The sequence below is a fragment of the Brachyhypopomus gauderio genome, chromosome 16 (genome assembly GCF_052324685.1).
Source record: "Brachyhypopomus gauderio isolate BG-103 chromosome 16, BGAUD_0.2, whole genome shotgun sequence".
Taxonomy (NCBI): domain Eukaryota; kingdom Metazoa; phylum Chordata; class Actinopteri; order Gymnotiformes; family Hypopomidae; genus Brachyhypopomus; species Brachyhypopomus gauderio.
In genome coordinates, this window is record NC_135226.1 from 13,184,819 (window position 1) to 13,205,823 (window position 21,005).

At 43.4% G+C, this 21,005-nt stretch overlaps 1 protein-coding gene across 3 annotated transcripts in view; it reads right to left on the reverse strand.

Moving 5' to 3' along the window:
* lrfn1 (leucine rich repeat and fibronectin type III domain containing 1) overlaps positions 1-21,005 on the reverse strand; it is a 113,533-nt gene that overhangs the window by 12,559 nt on the left and 79,969 nt on the right. For all 3 annotated transcript variants that reach the window (XM_076977173.1, XM_076977174.1, XM_076977175.1), the window contains exon 2: positions 15,096-15,183. The gene's annotated coding sequence lies outside the window, so the exon portion shown is untranslated. The remainder of the gene's footprint in view (positions 1-15,095; positions 15,184-21,005) is intronic.

Consider the following 21,005-nt stretch of genomic DNA (forward strand, 5'->3'; position numbering starts at 1 on the left):
GTGCTACCTTGATGCTCAAACTCTACTGACGTGATTCCTTTTAAGTAATTGTTAAATAATAATAACGCATATTATGCATATCTTTTTTGTGTTATCTTTTTTTAATTAGTGACCTTTTGTCACAGGCATATAATGTGCCGGAAGAAAGCAGGAAGCAAATTCAAGGTTCCAAAATGGAGACTTTAATGAAAGGAAGGAAAATGAAACAGAGTATGAACATGCACTAATGGTAGCGATAGAAAGCTAACGTAACATTCACACCTGACTTGACACATGACCACGGTACCGAAATGGCCTACGAGGAGCCCAGAAAGAAAAGACGTAACCTAAAGACAGAACTAGCCCCAGGTGGTGTGGTGATGGGGGCCCAACACACACCACCTGTGGGAGTCATTACAACAAATCCCAACACACACCACCTGAGGGAGTCAAACACAATATCCTGTGGGAGGTGAGGTAGGAGTACATAGTAACAACAGTGCAACTATTACTCCTATTACCGTTACCACTGTTATTACTCATCATCCTCATCTTCATCATGAGGGTAACCATAAGGCATTCTAGTGTTTTAAGAAAAAAATGAAAAGACAGATGTGATTGGCGCAGGCAGGATGCAGGTAGAAGTCATACACACTTTAAATGGTTTTAATGAAAACAAAAGCGATGTTTGCTAAATACCGACATGTAGCAATTATGAAAAAAAAAAAAAAACGGCAGGGAGAGCAGAGCGTTGTGTATACACACCATGATACATGTGTTTATGTTGGGGGATTGTTATCCATCTATTAATATTAGTGCTTATAAGTAAGCTAAAGCATCTCTATCCAACTCTCTGACCACCTCACAGCGGTGGAAAAATGCACCACTGTTACTGATTAAATAAGCTGTTTCAACAGACTGCTCGGAACAAATGTGAGGTAAAATTAGTTTGAAGCTGTCAACTTGGGATAGTTATGTTTCTGAAGATGACTACAGCCAGAACTAGAACAAGTGCATGATTGCAAAAATGTAATACAGAATAAAAGTGAAACATTTTGTTGGAAGATGATTCATAAATTGTGAAATTTGGCAAAAACTGTATTCGGAACAATATATATATTTTCCATCCTTCAAAAACATCCTTGCTACTTCCTTTCTCAAGTGATAGATTTTGAGAGTTTTGAGGGCATCAGGTCCCTGATAGGAGGATAAATGTCTTTAAAGATTCTATCTGTCATAAACACTTCCACAAAAATCTCCAGAAAATAGACAAAAGGCCAAACGCCAAGGAAGTCTAGAAATCCAGTGCAGAAAGATAGAACCTTTGTGTCTACTGTTTTGTGGCCTCATGTTTGTTCGGGTTGCAGCCACTGTTGGCGCTGAAGAAAGCAAGCAGAGGTGAAGTGTGGTTCTTCTGACCTGCCAGGAGCATCAGATGATTAGAGGGAACAGCTAAACCAACACACGAGAACACAAGAACCTCTGAACCAACATGGCCTGGATAGCTGTACTGGATTAGAGGCCTTCTCTCTCTCTCTCTCTCTCTCTCTCTCTCTCTCTCTCTCTCTCTCTCTCTCTCTCTCTCTCTCTCTCTCTCTCTCTCTCTCTCTCTCTGTGTGTTTTTTGATCACTCAGCCTGAAAAAACAATCATTATTTTCCTTGAAAACAACAATGTTAATAAGTCAAGACTTCAATACTTAGTTAATGTGACACGTTTCATTTGACTCTTCACTTAGTCTGAATGGCATGCTTCATTGAGGATCTGTCTTTTGTACAAGAACATAGCAGAGCCTGAATATCGGTATCCCATCAGACAGATGTCGAATACACCGGAGGCTTTGTCAATAATAACAGATCCACTAGCACTTAGCACTGACTGCATAGCAGGTGGGCTGTAGAACACTGATTGCTCCAGGTACAAACAAGGAAATACAAATTTTATAAGTGCGGACAATCCCACCAGAAACCAGAATGAAGCTACAACATATTTGAAAGGTAATGAGTGGAAGCATCTGAAGGAAATGAGATAAGGTAAAAAGTATATTAGAGGAGGTGGACGTGAGAGAACCCGGGGCAGTTTAATGACAGTTATGGCTTTGGTGAGCTGTATTGTCATCTGTATTGCTTGTCTCAATGCTACAGTGTCTATGGTGATGATCGAGTTGTTGACTGGACTGAATACCCAGCTCTACCCTCACCATTGGCCCAAAGCTCACCAGTGGTGCACAAGCATACATTAAATAAAGAAAAACATCGTAATGGGATGCCATGCCAACTAATCCTCCAACTGCTTATCCATATTAAATATTATACGCATCGGTCTGTCTGCTACGAAACACGCAATCATTTCGTTTGATGCACTGTCAATCTGGCCGCACTCCCTAAGCCACTCAAGAGCTCCGACTTTAGGGATCAGTCCACACTGTGTTCTCTGCCTCAAGGTGCCACTCAATACACTTTAATTTCTGCTAAAGCACTATCAATAGTGGGCAGTGAGTAGCTCCTGTTCCGGAGGGGGAAAAAAACCTTCCTGAAATAGCAAATCACTGCAGGAATCGGCATCACACCAGATTCACATTATATTGGGCGGAGGCGGGCGTGGAGGTGGAGGCGGTGGAGGTGGGGCTCTACGTTAGGCGTTGTAATTAGCCAGATAAGTGAAGGAAAAGGCCAACCTTCGTGTCCCATTTACAGCAGAGAGGCGAAGGTGGCAAACTTGCGAGGCCGAACTTCTGCTGTGATTACACTGCCGTGTTCCGCTTGCATGACAATCAGGATCATGTAAAAAGCCATTGTGCTAAAACGCGACAATAGCATTCACGTCGTCCCATCAATTGAATCCGTGTCTTTTGCAATTGTGCTCATGTCGTCTCCTCTGTGGCGTTCATGGCTTGTAAATTGCACACAAGGAGAGTGGAACAGCTTGAGGCCTGTGTTGCAGAAGTTAAATAAAGTGGGGGTTTCCTGCTAAACTCTTCCCCTAGTTTGGTGAGCTTGGTCTTGATAATACGAGTGTCTCCATAATGTAAAAAAAAAGCTAAAGGCAGAACCTGATTTGGCTGGAAAACCATGAAAATCTCTGGCAATGAAACAAGGCTCAGAGTGGTAGTGATGTCCTGTCCACTTCTAAAGTTTCCGAGCGTTTTAAACTTTGATGCTTTCTTTTCTCGGAAGCGAAAAGAGGAAATTCCCTTTCCGTCCTCCAGCTAGTCAGGTAATGCAATCTCTCAAACTTGCTAGCCACCTTAAGCAATTTTAAACCAATTTATACTTTCTCTAGGCATTCTCTCTCTCTAACCATTCTTTTCTGTCTTTCTTTCTCCTTTTCCATAGGTGAAGCTGTATTTCATTTCATTTTTGGGTTTGCAGTGAGTGTTGGATGTGATGGTGGTAATGGTAAAATCTTTCAACATCTGTGTTCCCTAGTCTTCCACAAAAAAACCTCCACCATCTGACTACCACCGAGTCTCTTTGGAGATCAGTGTGTAATAATTTAAACATAGTTTAATGGTAAAGGTTGCATTGCACACATGTCATATATCATATGTCAATAAAGAACATGCCCTTAAGGTTTTGTGTAATGAAATAGACTATTGTAGAACCCTAGTTTTACTGACAAAGCAAAAACTCACTACTGTTAGATACTACTACACACTGAAATATCCAGTCTCCAGTCATGGGTAATAGAGTAGTGTAGTATTGTTGTAATGTTACATGGCCTGTGTAAAATGTATGAACACTAAGTGTTAAATCAGCACAGGACTTCTTGCTTGGTATTAAAAATGCATGATAGTTTATGGGAAATGCATGATCATTTATGATAAACACATGGACATTTATGGTGAATACAAGTCCTCAATATTTACCTGCTTACGTCCAAACAATGCGAGATAGGTGCAGGTGAACATTTAATGCATGAAGAACTGTAATACATTTATGTGACTCCACATTATAATCGATCAGTGCATTAGAAAGAACAAATTCTACTGCCCAGCCAAGTGTAAGCCTTAAGAATGTTCCTGCCCAATTTTATAGTGTCTTAATGCAAAAACAGGCTTCATTGTCAGAAGCTAACCATCCATTCAGCTTTATTTATGATTTACCTGCTAAACACACGCAGCACACTGGATACTTTACAAGATACCGGTGTCAGCAATCTATCAAACTACAGCGTCACTTTCATTAGTCAGTGTTAAGCATTTACATTATGGAATGCCATGTCAAGAGCTGAGCACCTTGTTGGCGCAGGGGAACAGAATTTATTAGCATATTACAAGACAATCAGTTGCACGATTCAACTGATTAGATATTGTGTTGAGACAATACAAATTATACTGTGAATAACAGAATGCAGCATAGGAAATACTACCTACTTATTGCCTATAGATGGATAGAGAGAGATAGGGAGAGAGAGAGAGAGAGAGAGAGAGAGATAGAGAATAGATGTAAATGAATTGTCATTGTGCACCCCACGGAGTTCTGACCCACAATGTGGTTGTGTTGTGTTGTTTACCCCACGTGTTTATGTTAATTCCCTCATTTGTACCCACACCTCCCTGTTAGATGTTACACGTTTCACATGCCTCTTGCTTGTCTTGCTAGTTAGAACAATTCCGTGTGTAGCTTGCATGTTGGTCAGGTGCATTCAGTGTAGGAATCACTACTCACTGCTCTCAGGGTGGGTTCATGATTTCTCTATGGTTGCTCCACTGTTCAGTTTAGTTTTATTAAATATCTCTCTGTGCTGGAACTGCTGTCTGTATCTTTACTCTCTTTACTCTTACGTGTCACGGATGCAACCCAGCGTCACAAGAAAGGTTTATTATCATCGCACAGCAGGAAAACAATATGTAAAGCGCTATGATTAACATAAATATTAACAGTCATAACTAAAAGAAATAAAGTATGACAGGTCTGGAGTAAAACAAGGGGGAAGTACGTGATCTTAAAACACCTAACTCCTCATTCCAGAAGCTCTAACTCAGGTCTTCTCACAGCTCTCACAGATCTCCTCCAATCACAGACCTGAATAAGCACTGAGCGTCTGGTGGAGGGCTGACGTGTGCATCGTGATGTCCCCACCCTCACCTCTGTGAGATCACACAGACATACAGCACTAAGGGTAGATGAGAACCTCACAGACCAGAGTTTGGCCTATAACACAAAAATATAATTATGACAAATTTAATTATTTAATTATATGTTAAATTAGCATTGTGAGCAATCATATTATTATAAAATAAAATGTGTTCGACAATGCATTAAATCAATTCAAAGTTAAATTATGTAATTTTCTTGGTGCCACCTCCCCTCTCCCCCCGGGCACACACACACACACACACACACACACACCTGCCCTGCTCCCAATCACCTGATTATTTACTGTTTGCACCTGTGCCTTATTTGCTACCTTGTTTTCTCCCTGAACTTAAAGCCCACAGGAACGTTTGCTCCTAATTCCTGTGTGCGATGGACACCCTGAGCCCCGAGTGACACTGCAACTCCGCCACGTCTGTGCTCTGCTCACCACAGTGCTTCCTTAAACACTGCATTCCCCCACTCTCCTCTCACTCCCCCCCTGCCCACGTCACTGGAGTAATCAGCTATGCTCCTGAATATGCTATTATAAAACTATACATCACTTTATACTTCTGAATTTTAAGTCATTTTTCTAATGCAGAAGAAAACAGCGTACTGAACTCCCGCAGAACACTGGCATTCTGTGAGGCCATCTGTCCAGTTGTCTGATGGAGATCAGATTCAGATCCTAAATTTGTTCAGACGTGTTTGGAGAAGCCTCTAAAGAGAAGTTTTGGTCCGAAATGCAGCCATTTTCACCCAAGAACTAAAATACCATTCATCTTCACACACACAGACTCACACTTTTTTGGAGTGTCTCTCTAACACATACAATTACTCCATTGTAATTAGCATTAAGCTTTATAGAGCCATTATACTGTTGTGAGTGTGGTGGAGGTACAGACTGTGAGGAAAGGATGTTAAATCATAATTTCAATATACTTGACATTCTTATGAAGTAAACTAATTAGGGAAATTTCTATAAACATTTTAACAAAAATGTACTCATGCATTTTAACTACTATAATAAACCAAACAAATGTGAGGGTTTTTTTTTTGCATTAAACAACTACTAATAATAATGACAATAATATTATAAACATTCATTTTAAACAACCAAAAGTAAAATTTAAAATGTAATGACTGTTTATTAACCTGTTTGTTACAAGTACATTTCTCATGTTACAGAAGCTGTTACAAGCGTCCTGTCATACAGCTGTGAGCTTGACTAACAGGACACATTCTACCTTTCAGCGTCTGTCTAAATACAGAGACGTTAGCTAAAGTGCTCAGACATTAGCAACAGACAGAACAAATATAAATGATTGACATAGTGAGGGAGGGGCAGTAGAGGGGGTTCAGTGGGGGGGGGGGGGGGGGGGGGGGGGTTGGGACACTGAAAATCTTAGCAAAAGATATATAGCAAAAAAGAGTGGGCTGCTGATGTGTGGACATGCAGGGGTATCTGGGGAGAGCATACAGTTGAGCGTGAGGAGACAGAGTGATGTCCAGACTGATCTCCCTGGTGGAGGGTCTGCTGCTACTCTGCTCTACCACTTTCCACTGGTTAACACATTTTCTCACAGTAGCTGCACAGAAGGTCCCCGAAGCCAGCAGGCCCTCAAAGCCCCTGCACTGTAATGTAGCTTGTTTCTCCAGACCTGTAAAGTTACTTTACAGCTTGTTTTCAGACAGAGCGAGGGACCGATGCGCTCAAGAATGGACAAACACACGTTAGTGCGTGGTATAATGGATAACTCTTGCCCGTTTTGCCAGAGACAATTAGGGTTTACGCTTCTCAGAGTACTACTGGTCCAGATGTTGCCCTATGTACAGATGAACCAGACCAGACATTTGGACACATTCCAAACATATACACCTACTTAGAAAGCACCGCTCTGACTGGAAACTAGAGTGCTCACACCACATAAACTCCTGAACAATAAATTAATTTAAAAGTTTTGGGTATTATTATTATTATTATTATTATTATTATTATTATTGGTTCATTGCAGTCCTTGTGGTCTACATGCAGAGAGAGTGTTCACTGTTTCAGTAGTAGGGCAGAGTAGTTCGTTAGTCATTAGAAAAGCTTTAAGCAGACAAAAATATAGCACTACAATCGCATTATAGGTCAACCCACATTTGTTTATCTTTTTCAGCTGTCTAAATTTTATGTTTTCTCATAAGTGAATTTCGTTCACCAAACTGAGCTAACGCACTTCAAGTCTCACATCAAAAATAGTGTCACCTCTCCAACCGTGTGTGAGAGTTCAGAGTCACGCTTGCTCTACCCACCTCTCATAACTGTGACGCTTTGGGGAACTGAGCCCTGGCCTCAACTCCAGATGAAGAGTTTTGACCGGCTTCAGCCTCCTCATGCGTCAGAGGAGAGCTAACACGCTTGTCAGTCTCTGTATCATAACATGGCTGCCAGTATTTGAATCATAACATGGTTGCCAGTATTTGCATTATAACATGACTGGCAGTATTTGACCACAGTTTACTTCTTCTGCCTATATTATTAAAGTCATAATGGTGAATGAGAATTGGAACAAAATCACAGGATTTTATGACCAGATTTTTTGTTTGTTTGTTTTGTGATCAATGGTTGGCTTTGTGGTCTACATTTTTTAGGATTTATTATTCATATAAAAGAATGTAGATATTGTTTAGAATGTGAAGAAATGTTAAAAGTCTAGAGATTCTGCACTGAAGATCAAGCAGATGGATATGCCATCATGCCCAAAAAGAAAGAGAGAGAGAGAGAGAGAGCGAGGGACAGAGAGGAAAAGAGAGAGAGAGAGAGGGACAGAGAGGAAAAGACACACAGAGAGAGAGAGAGAGAGAGAGAGAGAGAGAGAGAGAGACACTGAGCGTGTTGAGAGAGTGTTGGACTGTGTGTGTGTATATTCTTCTGCTTTACCTGTGCTAGACTGTGTATGTGTTTTGCTCTTTTACCTGTGCTGGACTCTGTGTGTGTGTGTGTGTGTGTGTGTGTGTGTGTGTGTGTGTGTGTGTGTGTGTTCAGCTGGTTTACCTGTGCTAGAATGTGTGTGCGTGTGTGTGTGTGTGTGTGTGTGTGTGTGTGTGTGTGTGTGTGTATGTGTGTGTGTGTGTGTGTGTGTGTGTGTGTGTGTGTGTGTGTGTGTGTGTGTGTTCAGCTGGTTTACCTGTGCTAGAATGTGTGTGCGTGTGTGTGTGTACTGCTCTTTCACCTGTGCTGGGCTCTAATAAACTGCTTGATGTTCCGGCCTGGGTGACCTGTCATCTTCTCTGGCCTGTCCCATTTAAAGAATGAAAATTGTATTTTCTTTAACATACAAAATTATTGTTTAATTTCATACAAAGTAAATTGTTATGAAAATCTCTTATAAAACCAACTGATATCACAACTATAGATTTGTAAGAACTTGCATGACCCAACTTAGATGAAAAGTTTCGACTGCTTAAAGGTTAAGATGAGTGTCAGATTTTGAATTCTTATGTCTTCATTCATGCATAATACAGTGACCTCTCTGTTACTGTTATGCTTTTTGAATTTTCAGTCAGATGAAGTTCTGTAAAATGTATGCAGCTATGGTGCAAAACCTATAATACCATCTTAGTAGATGCTTAAATTAACTATACTCTACCGGAGGACAGAACAAATACCATAAAGCCATCATTTAGCACCACCATATAAATTTTATTTTATTATATTTTGACAGCACATGCACAAGTATGTTCACATATACGAAACCAACCTGCATCACCACATTTGACAAGCTGGCCCATGTCTAAACATCTCTGCCTAAGTCTCCATAGACCAGATCAGCATTTAATGCTCTGGTCTCTTTATTTTGAAGCTCAATACATAATGTACGTTTCCTCTGAGAGCCCTAACGCTGGATTCATAGCACACTACAAACTAATGATTTGGAAAACAGAAGCACAAGGGCAATCGAGGGAGGTATTTATAAGCAATGGCCTATGGGAAAACTCTGGTGTTGACGTCACGGTTCTCGGTCCTGGGGTGTACTGCTGGTGCGGTCCAATGCAGTCTGTCTGCCCTGACCCAGAACCGCATGTGAGGATCCTGAATAGCACAGTCTGCCCCAGCATGACCCGAATCAAACGCTCAAATGTGGGAAGATTTTTACAGCCAATTGCCACGCTGTTTGCCACTTAGAACGAAAATCTAGTCTCATTTATTTTAACTCTGTAACTAGGCTCTAGAATTTGTTGTTTTTACATAGAATTTTCTAAGAATGGTATTACATGTTTGACCTTAATAGTATTACAACACACCTGGCGAAGTCATACCTCAGATGATTAAATCAGGTCTGGCTTTTACGGATCTGTTTGTGTGTTTGTGTCTTGTTATTTCTTGCCTTTCATCGACTGTGCATTACACAACAGTATAATGGAAATGAAACCTTGATTTTGGAATTCCTGTTCTGTATCTTTGTGACAGTTCGGGCCGGTGGAGACCAGCCGTGACCGCAAACCGTGCAGGATGTGCGGTTGAACGCGGTGCTGTCAGAACCTTTGCTGCGATACCCAAACAGTAATAAAGTTGGTTTTACCAAGCGCAGGGAGCTCTGTAATCACTCTAATGATGTTTGCACACCAAGGGCTGGATTTGCCAGAATAACCGAAACAGCTCAGTGACCCTGGAGTCTCTGCAGACCAAATTAACAGCAGATCATGATGTAACTTGGCTTGGCTCGGTTGCTAGGTCACAATCCCTCCATGTCACACAAGGAACTAAATGGGACATGTGCTGCGAAGTTTGCCAACAGAACCAGAGAGATTTCTTCTTGGATCTTCTCAGATCTTCTCAGAAGGACCAGTCCTGTTCCTCAACAAATCAGCTCTTCCAGGTGCTGCTCTTTGGTGTGTAAAATGCCATCTGCGTCTTGGACCTCCTGAAGACTTCTGTAGCCCGTCCTGCACGTCTCGCAAAACGGCGCCTATCAGAATCTGCAGGCACTGCGGCTCTTCCTCCAGGGTCGGGCTCTGCTCCGGAAGACAGATCCGTCTCCCGAGGTCTCCCTCGGGGTGACTTCTTTAAAGTATTGGCTAGAGACTACAGAGACAAACAGACAGGGATCAGACGAACGCTGCCGTACATGTCCCAGAAACGGAGACAAAAGGCATAGAGACAGCTGCATATGGTAAGTAGGAAAGCTCACGGATCCCCAGTCTGTGGCCCGACCGGAGCCAGCACGGACTGGCTGTCCATCAGACGGAGATGAGAAGGTAAGCTGCACAAGACGATACTATCACTTCTGTGTGAGTGTGAGTGTATGTGTGTGTGTGTGTGTGTGTGTGTGTGTGAGGCATTACCAAAAAAATATAAGGTAAGGATGTAGTTTACTGCACAGATCAACTCAAACCCGCAGTGTGGTAACAATAGATAATCCATTACGTAATGTCTGTGATTATGTGTATTAGCGATTGCATCGTAATTAGGGTCAGTGGCCATTGTCTTTTCTTCTTTTCTTTACTGTGAGTAATCTGATATATGCAGGGTGGAGGTGTAGGTGGTGGAGAAGCTGGTGAAGGGTGTCTGAAGCCGTCGTCCCTGATGGAAACTTTAATGGAAGGTCACGGTCGAACAAAATGGCAAAGCCGTGCATGGACAGGCCCTTAATGACGGAGCACGAATCAGAGATTTGGCTTCCATGTACTGGCGTATGAGCAGATCTACTTAAGAATCACTGAAGTGTCATGGCAAAGATATCAGTTCAACACTGGTGTGGATTAAATGGAATTGCCTCTGTTTCTTTCATTCTTTTCCCTCTGCCTTCTTTCTTTGCCATTCAGTCACTCTCTCTGTCTCTTCTGCTCTCTACCTTTCTCTCTCTCACTCACTCACTCTGTCTCCATCTTTCTCTTTGACTGCCCATGAATTTACATGATTTTATGAATATTCTATTACGCAGTAGGTTCTGTCTGCCGTGTTACCATAAGGAGCAAATAATTATACTTAATGATGATTATTGATATGCTGTTAAGTCGTAGGCAATTAGCAATTTTCACAAGCAAGATTATTTTTTGTACTATTCATGAAAAAGATGAGAGGCTTCCCACGAGACTCATTTAGCCAAAAAAGTATTGACTAATTTATAATTCCACTACTTATAAATTTGTAATACATCATCAACAGTCTTATGAAATATAATACATTTACACCATTTATTTTCCATTTGGCACAATATAATAATAACATTATAATTCATTAATCATTTAATAACTAAATGATGACTTTTATTGTTTTAAGGTTAAAAGGTCTAGATGGGAGAGAGTGCTATACTGCTGTAGATAAGAGAAATCCAGCTAAAGTTCTCTCTTAAACTCTCAGTAAAGAGAGATAATAGTAGTGCAGGGTTTAAGAAGCGCTCTGGAGTTCTGCAGATTCACTCCCCAGGGTGGGGGAAACAGTCCAAGCTGTGGGGGGGTTTCTGGGAGGGAGGGGTTGTGTGGAGCAGGGCAGAGTGGTGAAGAGACCCTGTACGATGGGAGTGGAAGAGGACCGGAGTTGTATGGAATGGGAGTGAGAGGTCGTGTGGGGTTAGAGTGGGCGGGGCAGGGCTGTGGGTGGGGTCTGTTTGAGAAGCTTTAGGTGTGGACACAAAGAGTTCAGACAGCAAGAGGCTTTTAGAAAACCTCCCAGCTATGAGGAGGTAACGGGTGAAGAAACTCAACACTCCACCGCAGTGCAAAGATCAAGCAATAGATTCTTTCTCTCTGACACACAGACACACACAGCCTCTCTCTCACTCTCCTCCACAGACTCCTCTTCTCTCTACCTCTCCCTCACACACAACCAGACTCTTTCTTTCTCTGACTTCCTATCCCTCAAAGGCTATTTATATTTTTACACGCTCTTTCTCTCTTGCACACACACACTCCCTTACACAGATCTTTTTCTCTATCTCCCAGATGCATGCACAGACACTTATTATCCCTTTCGCTATTTTTCTTCGTCAACACACAGTACGTTCTCTCTCTCTCTCTCTTTCTCTCTCTCTCTCTCTCTTTCTCTCTCTCTCTCTCTCCGAGTCTGTGTCACACGCAGACAAGCTCTGGCGCAGTAATAGAATCACTTGACAGTACCTGTCTTACACTCTCCCAAATGTTCTGCACGGGACTATGGGCTTGGGTAAGGGCAACTATCTCTGCTCTGCTACGCTCCACTTCTCACTTCTAAAAGATCTATGAAACATCAGAAAAGTCACAGAGACCTATTGCTGAAAGCAGCACCTGTGCTAGTCATAAAATAATCAATCCCTCGCAGGATCATTGGATTCATTCTGACTGGTTAATACCAGGAGACACTTCATAGAATCAATGAAAGCCCTTCCCCAAACATCACTGATTTAGTGGCATCACGAGCAGACAGTCTGAGCAGCCGAGGCTAGACTGTATTTAACCACTGTGACCTATAGGCAAGTGTCTGTGGGCCAACAGCAAACAGCAAATTCTTTTCCTTATAATTGAAGTGGTCACCATGGGGCCTTCACCATCTTCCGCAGTCTCTGTGCAACAACTGCACCCGTGCTCTGGAAAACAAGGGCGGCGGTGAGATGATGCGAAATGGGCTGCATTCCAATCGAATGTTTGCTCACTTGCTCTTGCCCTGTGAAGTGAGTCCCTAAGTGAGCTTGGGGGGAGTTGTTTGTGTGTGTGTGTACAGGCAGGCGCCTGTGTGTGTGTCTGCATGTGTGTGTGCATGTAAAAATTAATTTAAAGATGATGTGCATCCTCTGATTAACAGGAATTAAGTGTTTTAGCCATGCTACAAATCAAGGCTAGTTGCTAATCAACTATCTAAACATGCCAACCCTTTTGAATGGCGGTGGGCATTGACACAGGGAGTTGTGGGAGCAAAGCCACACCTCCTGTGTGCTACATCACCTTACCGCCATACCCAACATATACCACACCTGTAGGCAAAAACCGCTTAAATCAAATCTGCTAGCAAACAGCCAGTTTGCACAATCTCATCTGCATAATACCAACTGTGCCCAACTGGGATTCAGTCACTTTTAGTGATCCTATCATTTCTGGATGAAGAATCACTTTATGGACTCAGCTGCAGATATCAGGGTAGTTACGCTGTTCATGACTTCAGAGGCTGACAAAAGAATTTCAGTTAATTATGTGGAATTTCTATGACCACAAGTTTTTTGAGACGGCGGGTAAAGCAGTTTATTGAACTCAGAGAACTTTTAAGTATTTCGTAACTTACAGGCCCTTCACCCTTTTGGGGGGCTCTCTGCTCCAGGAACACCACACAATGGCTGCCCATGCGCTCTGACCACAGCTCACAGTTGGCATACATGTAGAGGAATGTTTCATTGTACTGTACACACATGTATATGTATATATGACCAAAGTAAGGCATTCCACATGGCCAGACCTTTAAGGGACGAGACAATCATGATGGAATTGTTCATTGTTCATATATGGAGACAAGTGTCTCACAATCCTGCCTCATCCGGTGCTCCATTAGCATTCTGGAGAAGTGTGGCTCAAATTGCAGGACTCGTTGCTTAATCAGGCAGGCTGTAGGTAATGGTAATATTGGACTGGGTATATAGAACAGAATGTTTCTGGTATGTAAGAGTGCTTACATGTTATTTCCACCTAATCATATTTCTTGGGGCGCAAAAGACCAGGTGTCCAAAACGAGTCTGATCCCGGAACCCGCGGTGATTCTATTTCCAGTTTTCATAATGTTCGTCTCAGGGTCAGTAATCATACACATGTGGCATGCGGCATTTCTGAAAGAAACCGCATATGTAAGTAATGCAGTTCAACAGCACCAGCCAAGTTTCTCTATATGAATAATGCACTAAGCTTTTATGTTATTCCTGTCAGAGAAGTGTAAATACTTCATGAGTGCACACTTTCCACCTACATTTCAGTGGCATTTTGGATGAGCAATAAAGATTAAAGCAGTTTGAATTCAATTTAGGAGGGAGGATGCCCGCGGTGCACAGAGTGCCACAGCAGAACTAGATGTCAAAGAACCAATTCTGGAGCGCAGGCTTGCTGGACCAATAGGATACAATCGCCAATTACCACCAACCAATAAGGACACTGCGTTCGTATGATCAAAACGGAAATTGTACATCAGTGAGTTCCAATTCAAACAAAGTTGAATTCAAGAACATTTTTTATACATTTCTCTTTCAACCTCCAATTACTTCTGGCTGTTTATATTTCGTGTAATCATTCAAGGTAAAACAAAAGCTCATACACATAAACATGTACACATATATACAAAAACAAACACATATACATACCCTAAAAAAACAAACACATACACACACCCCAAAACAAATAAATACATTCATACCCCAAAACAAACAAACATAAATGTCCGCAGAAGAATGGGGTTCTCCCAAGCTAAAGACAATAAGCTAAATTAAGTGATCTGATTACTATATTGTAATCCTACCAGTGAGATTAGCCAAATATCCAGTTCCAACTTTGTGTTGGAGCTACAGAACGTAATTTGTGTAATTCGAAGGTGTAGAAATGATTAAGCATCAGGTTTTGTTTACAAAGTTGAAATTGGTCCACTGGATGCTTCCACTAGTCTGATTCCCCCTGCTGGGAAATGAAGTGAAATCACGCAGAAGAAGATGATGGTGTTATCACATTCCCAAGAGGCCACGTCCTTGTAACATGCCATAAAATGGGGCTCAGGACAGGTTGCATAACCTGCACTACGTGTTGCCAAGCGACTCCAGGACAAAAGCAAACTGACTAATTAGCCAGCAAATCAGCAGATCGAAGTAATGGATCCAGCACGGAGAGTATTCCTGTCTCCTCTGGCGAGCGGCATTATCAGCGTGCCGGCCGTAAACACCGCAGAGCTCCTGCATGCAGAGAAGCACCCACGTGGGGCAAAACAGCCTCCACCTCTTATAGTGGACCTCAAGGGTGTGGGGAGACAGGTGTAGAGAGACAGGTGTGGGGAGACAGGTGTGGAGAGACAGGTAGAAGTGAAGTGTGTCTGTGAGTGAAAAACACTCACCAGAGATGAAGGCTCTTCCTTTGAAACTCATCTCAAGCAAGCATCCTGTGTTCTCTTGGGGAATTCTGGGTAATAAGATCAATGCGACCTGAATAAAAATAAAAATAGAGGAGGGAGTAGAGTGGGGAGGGGGAGGGGGGAGTGGGGGAGAGATTAATGTACAACACTAAGAATGTTTGCAATTGTCACATTTAGGTGCATCTCAAACTCGATCCAATACAGAGTCATTATTTATTTTTCTACCGAGTAGGTGTTTTGTTGTAGCTCCGCCTTTTTTTGTGCATGGTTTATTTGCTTATTACAATGCAGAGTTAATTCTATTACCTGTTATCACACAAAAGAACACCAGATTCTACATTCTAATTCCGTTCTTCGAAAAGCAGCACGCAAGACGGTCACATAGTACGCAGAAGAGAAGAGCAGAGGGATGCAAACAAATTATTCAGAACTCAGTACAAATGATTCAGTACAAATCATTCAGTAACACTTTGCTGAAGACTATTGCACCATTGCTTTGAAGCCTGAAGGCAAAGGAGCACTGCTTATCTAACATCCCATAATAGAAAACATCGTAATGAAACAACACAATAATGGAAGCAAGGCAAAGCGCCATCAGTCTCCATGACACAACCGCCGCTTTTCCCAACGTCAAAATTTCATCACTGTGCCACTCCAGCAGGAGGGGGTGCAGGATATGAAAGTGAAATAGGATGAAAAATTACAATTATTATTTTGAGTTATAATAAGTGTTTTGAGTTTAGGGTATAGGGTAACAGATTTCACACAAATTATTTTCTTGTCACATGGCAAAGGAATCCGTGCCTCAGCAATACGAATGCAAATATGAATATTGTTTTGTTGTTATGCAAGCATATCGAGATTTAATGTGTATGTGCAGTTCCATGCCAAAGCTTTGTTACACATAGGTACAAGATCGTAACATTTACATATGCATAATTTACATGTACAATTTACATATATTATTATGCAAGTATACAAATACATGTCATTCAAACACATTCGAGAAAAGAGGTCCAGAGGTAAACTGGTGACCCTGGAGGTCTGGGGCTCAGGTAATAAGCACTGAGTACAGACATGGCAAACTACAGCACTCTGCAAATATACAAGTGCCCAGTATAGACGTACATCATTGTACACTTCCAAACACCATCCAAACACCATCCACAGCAAAGGATGCAGTGCAAACAGCACAATGTTAGCAACTATAACAGCTGTTTCACGGAGTTGCATAGTTAATCAAGCTGTGGTGTCAACAAGTGTGTTTGTGTGTGTGTGTGTGTGTGTGTGTGAGTATTTTGAGGAGTATGTTGGGTTGATATTGAAAGAGGAGACATGGCTGACCTAAGATGCTAGTTACCTGGTTCAGGAGGTTGATGACTCTAGGCTAGCCCGGCTCCTCAGTGCTCAGTAGTGCTGCGGGTTATGAATGGCATTCTGGAGCCCATGATAGCAAAGTGCCGTTGATGGGACTAATTGTCACTGAAGGCGATGGCGTCCATGGGTGAAGAGCATGCTTTGTGAGGAGAACATTTCTCACCTGTTTTGAGGAGAACGGATGAGATGGACCAGGGACTGAGTAGACAAGGTCCACTGAGTTCTCTGTCACTCACGCTCTCTTCTATCTCTCTCTCTCTCTCACTCTCTCTGTCTCACTCTTTCTGTCTCCCTCTGTCGCTCTCTTTCTGTCTCTCTCACATTCACTCTGTCTCTCTCACTCACTCTGTCTCTCTCTGTGCTCTTTCTGTCTGTTTCTCTCTCTTTCTCACAACACCTCTCCATCCCTCTTGTCTCTTCCTCTCCTCCACTCCCCTCTCCTCTCAACCAGCTGGGTGAATCCCAAACCCAACATGAATTTGTAATTCCGAGTACAATCCCAAAGTGTGTCACCCAGGCAATTCATCCAGGCAATGCAAAATTCATACAGCGATATGTAAAGCCCCCTCAGTCTCCTGCTTCACGCCTCCTGAGTGTACGAACCAGCACTCCGTCCCCGGCCAGAGAAACACGCAGCGGAGAAATGAATGAGAACTGCACGAAATACCGACTTTCTTTGTTCTGATTTGATACTTAGCATTCTTTCTTTGAACAATGTGCGCGTTTGTTTAGGAACGGAGGCACGTTTCCAAGCATGCCTGCTTTTAGGACCACCGAGAAAGACAACGGCGCACAGAGTGAAAATACCTGTTTGGTTCATGTTGATTTATATTACTGATTGGTGTTAAAACGCACCCAAATAAGCCCTTTTAGAGCAGCAACTACACAGGCCTCTTCTGAGCATCCTCTAATGTACTGTAGCCTCTCTGTGAGTTCTCCACCATCACCCTTCATCCTTCCCTCGGCGTGCTGCCTGTAGTCTGACGAATGCTGTGGTGGAACGCTCCTCCCTTTCGGGGGAGGACAGATAGTGTTTGGGAGGCACAGCTGCCTCTGGCCTGCGCTGACAGGCGAGAGTCGCGGGGTTCAGAGCTGTCCGTCAAGCGTCTTCTCCCGCCAGGTGTCTGATCTGGAACACCAGCCAGTTCCACCCTGCACCGGTGCATCTGTTTCCCTCGCTTTCATCCGAGAGAAGAAAAATAACAACAACAAGGGGAAAAAAGGCACTCAGCAGGGCTGGAACGCGTGGAGCGCAGAACCCTGAAGCTCTGACTGGTCTGCGTGCGATACTACAGCACGACGGGGAGCCGAACAGAGATCTGCGTTCGAAGCGTCTGATAATCGTGATCTCTGTCTCGGTAGCGGCGTGCGTTGGTGGTTTTCAAGAGGCGGCCTGACGCCACGTCCCCCTACACTCCGAAGGGGGACGGCGGTGTACACACGCCGAGCGAGATTACAGGCGCGGGAACACGCGGCGAACGCCGGGATACGGGGTGTTGCGTCAGGCTCTTCGCTTACATATCGCTCAATTATGCATGAGGCGGAGTTAGCGTGATGGACGGTAGCCTTGGATACGCGCGGCCGCATCTCTCCACAACATTAGAGGGCATTAGCGTGCAGCCGGAAGGCGAGGCTGTAGATCTTTTACAAAGAGGAATCACACCACTCTGTTGCAATTAAGTGGATACTTCAGCGCAAGATACTAAAATCAGTGGTGATCCTGGACAGCCATAAACAGAGTGCCGTAAGTGAAGAGAAGCTCCAGTCATTAGCAAAATAACATGCCATGAACTGGGTTAAACTCAGTTTTTATTGCCTTTAGTAATATCAGGATTTTATTTATTTTTTCTTTGGATTAGTGTTTGATGAAAATAGGAGCTTACTAAAGCCCAGACAGAGATTCTTTTATTTTAATCTGCTTGGTAAGTTTAAAGCTGAAATATAATATATTTATTTAAAAGATTTTTTTTTATTATTGTTGTTGATGATGACATAGAGTGCAAGTAAATTGTGGTTTGCGTGTTTAGATCTGAACTAAGGTGTGATGGTACCACCATGCCAGCGACCTTTAGTTTATGTTGTGCTTTTTTCTGTTGCAAATGTTGAGTGGTTTGATGGTGTGCCACACCCCTCACACGTTTTATAACTCTGTTTTGTTTGCAGGATCGATCGTAAATCACTGATGTCATGTTGGATTTCTTTAGTTCCTATAAGTGCTCCGTTTATCTTCATTTGCTGACTCTCCTTTGCTTCCTGCCTGTCTGCACATTCTTCACCTGTGACATCTGGGGGCAAGGGTCAACTTAGGACTTAGGCAACCGGAGCACTAATGGCAGAGCATAGCGTGGCTTCCTCAAAACGCTGAATGACTGCAGCTCTCTCCAGTGGTTTTGTACTGTAGGTGTACTGCTGGTGTCTCAATGTTGCAGACCGTAATAACCCGATGCAAAAATAGAACAGCAGCTCAGGTTGAGCGTTTGAAAAGTGCGTGGCATGTGCTGATGATAGGAGAGCTCCTAATTATAGCATTTTCCAGACCAACTGTATAGCTGAGACCACTATTCATGTGTGTGTGTGTGTGTGTGTGTGTGTGTGTGTGTGTGTGTGTGTGTGTGGTTGTGTATTATAGGGTTGGGGGGGACTATATTTATCCCCCTTAGTAAGTGGTGAGCTCGACATCCCTCCTCACCTCCTACCTGCTGGTAGCAACGGAAACAAGCAGTTGGCATAGTGGCAGGAGTGTCTACCTGCATAGCAACCTGGGCTAGCAACACTCACACACACACACACACACACACACACACACACACACACCTGGTCTAGTGAGATAACTCTGAGGTCAACAGAGGAAGAGGCAGGTACATTTTTATCTCCACAAGTGTCTGCCTCATCTTATCAAAGCTGTCTCTGTCCTCTAGTCCACTGTCCCTCCTTTACTTTCATCTCTCCATCCTCTTTTTCCTCTCTCTCTCTCTCTCTCTCTTTATCCCTCTCTGTCATTCTGTCTTTCCTTGCTGTTTGTCTCTGTTTGTCTCTCTGTCCAGGAGCCATTGTGTGATATAAGAAGCTTCAAAACCATGAATTACCAACACACACACTCTCACACACACTCACACACACTCTCTCTTACACACACACACACATACACACACACACACACACACACACACACATACACACAAACACACATACAGACACACACTTACACAGACATAAAGACACACACACACACACACACACACACACACCCACACACACACACACACTCACACACAAACACACACAGACCTGAACATCTGTAAAGCTTCTTTGTGGTAAAAAATAGCATTATATAAATATGTTTGACTTTAACACAAACACACACAGACAAACACACACTTCAGAATAATAAATAAATCCTTTGCACCAAACTGTGCATTGTCATTCTGCCTTGCCTGCCATTAAACCTTTCAGTTTTGGTGTGAATACACACCTGGAAATATGCACACACACACACATGTAGCAGCGCATCATTACTGCGGTCCAGGATATGAACAGACTCAGCATTTCATCTGCCTTGGGGCAAAGGTGTACTCAGGCAATATCACACCGGGGAGCCCGGCGAGATTAAGGTGGATTTACGGTGCCGTCCTGAGGGAAGAGTTTGGTGCGGAGGCATTCTCGGGGCGTGCTGGTGGGGTTGGTGGAGGTGTCATTGGTAACACCGTCTGTATGTTCCACATTTACATTTGTGTCTCATTCAGTACAGAGACACGACCTGCCAGTGAGGCATGATAGCTAGTGGGGATATAGTATTGAAACCTCCATAAACCCCTATTACCCCCCCCCCCCCCCACATCCCTGCTCTGTGGCCCCTCCCCCCACATCTCTGTTCTCTGGCCCCTCCCCTCACATCTCTGCCCTCTGGCCCCTCCCCTCACATCTCTGCCCTCTGGCCCCTCCCCTCACATCTCTGGCCCCTCCCCCTCTTCTCCACCATCAGTCTCACTCTCCTCCGTCCCCATCTAAGGTCAGAACTTCACCTCCTTTAGTTTGGGTCACTCCTGACTCACTCACCGGGCTCCTAGACAGAGACGGGGACGGTGCAGAAGCAGAAGACCATGACCGAGTGGACGTCTTTCATCAGACCGGTGGATGAAAGCGTGGTAGTGCCACTCCGAGCAGAGGAGTGCTCCTGGCAGTACTCACCGCCCCACAAAGGCCAGCGGGTCCCGTTCGCCCTGGACAAGCCACAAACCTGGTCAAATGTAGCCAGCAAAGACCAAGCAGCCCTCATGACGAGGGCGAATCCAAAGGGAATGACAGCGAAGGCTGAAAGCATAGCCCTTTCTTCCTGAGAGTCCGAGATCAAACTACAGCGCTTCAGGGAACGACAGCCACCGTTCATCAGAATGACGCAGATACCGATGAGGCTTCTGTTCTCTGTAAAAACTGAAACAATGGACACTTGTTCCAAGTCAATGTAATAAAGCTACTTGTGGTTTGTAAGCCTTTGTGTCAGGGATTTGCCGCACT